This window comes from Odocoileus virginianus, unplaced genomic scaffold (assembly GCF_023699985.2).
Source record: "Odocoileus virginianus isolate 20LAN1187 ecotype Illinois unplaced genomic scaffold, Ovbor_1.2 Unplaced_Scaffold_17, whole genome shotgun sequence".
Classification (NCBI taxonomy): Eukaryota; Metazoa; Chordata; class Mammalia; order Artiodactyla; family Cervidae; genus Odocoileus; species Odocoileus virginianus.
The window spans coordinates 1,515-3,028 of NW_027224279.1; positions in this window are offsets into that span (position 1 = coordinate 1,515).

Consider the following 1,514-nt stretch of genomic DNA (forward strand, 5'->3'; position numbering starts at 1 on the left):
ACAAGACAAGGGTGCCCACTCTCACCACTTCTATTCAACATAGTTTTGGAAGTGTTGGCCACAGCAATCAGGGCAGAAAAAGAAGTAAAAGGAATCCAGATAGGAAAAGAAGAAGTCAAACTCTCGCTGTTTGCAGATGACATGATCCTCTACATAGAAAACCCTAAAGACTCTACCAGAAAATTACTAGAGCTAATCAACGAATACAGTCAAGTTGCAAGATATAAAATTAACACACAGAAATCTCTTGCATTCCTATACACTAACAATGAGAAAACAGAAAGAGAAATTAAGGAAACAATACCATTCACCATTGCAACAAAAAGAATAAAATACTTAGGAGTATATCTACCTAGAGAAACAAAAGACCTATACATAGAAAACTATAAAACACTGATGAAAGAAATCAAAGAGGACACAAACAGATGGAGAAATATACCGTGTTCATGGATTGGAAGAATCAATATTGTCAAAATGGCTATACTACCCAAAGTAATCTATAGATTCAATGCAATCCCTATCAAACTACCAACAGTATTTTTCACAGAACTAGAACAAATAATTTCACAATTTGTATGGAAATACAAAAAACCTCGAATAGCCAATGTAATCCTGAGAAAGAAAAATGGAACTGGAGGAATCAATCTGCCTGACTTCAGACTCTACTACAAAGCCACAGTCATCAAGACAATATGGTACTGGCACAAAGACAGAAATATAGATCAATGGAACAGAATAGAAAGCCCAGAGATAAATCCACGAACCTATGGTCACCTTATCTTCGACAAAGGAGGCAAGGATATACAATGGAAAAAAGATAACCTCTTTAACAAGTGGTGCTGGGAAAACTGGTCAACCACCTGTAAAAGAGTGAAACTAGAACACTTTCTAACACCATACACAAAAATAAACTCAAAGTGGATTAAAGATCTAAATGTAAGACCAGAAACTATCAAACTCCTAGAGGAGAACATAGGCAAAACACTCTCCGACATAAATCACAGCAGGATCCTCTATGACCCACATCCCAGAATTTCAGAAATAAAAGCAAAAATAAACAAATGGGACCTAATGAAACTTAAAAGCTTTTGCACAACAAAGGAAACTATAAGCAAGGTGAAAAGACAGCCCTCAGCTTGGGAGAAAATAATAGCAAACGAAGCAACAGACAAAGGATTAATCTCAAAAATATACAAGCAACTCCTCCAGCTCAACTCCAGAAAAATAAATGACCCAATCAAAAAATGGGCCAAAGAACTAAACAGACATTTCTCCAAGGAAGACATACAGATGGCTAACAAACACATGAAAAGATGCTCAACATCACTCATTATCAGAGAAATGCAAATCAAAACCACAATGAGGTACCGTTATACGCCAGTCAGGATGGCTGCTATCCAAAAGTCTACAAGCAATAAATGCTGGAGAGGGTGTGGAGAAAAGGGAACCCTCTTACATTGTTGGTGGGAATGCAAATTAGTACAGCCACTATGGAAAACAGTGTGGAGATTTCT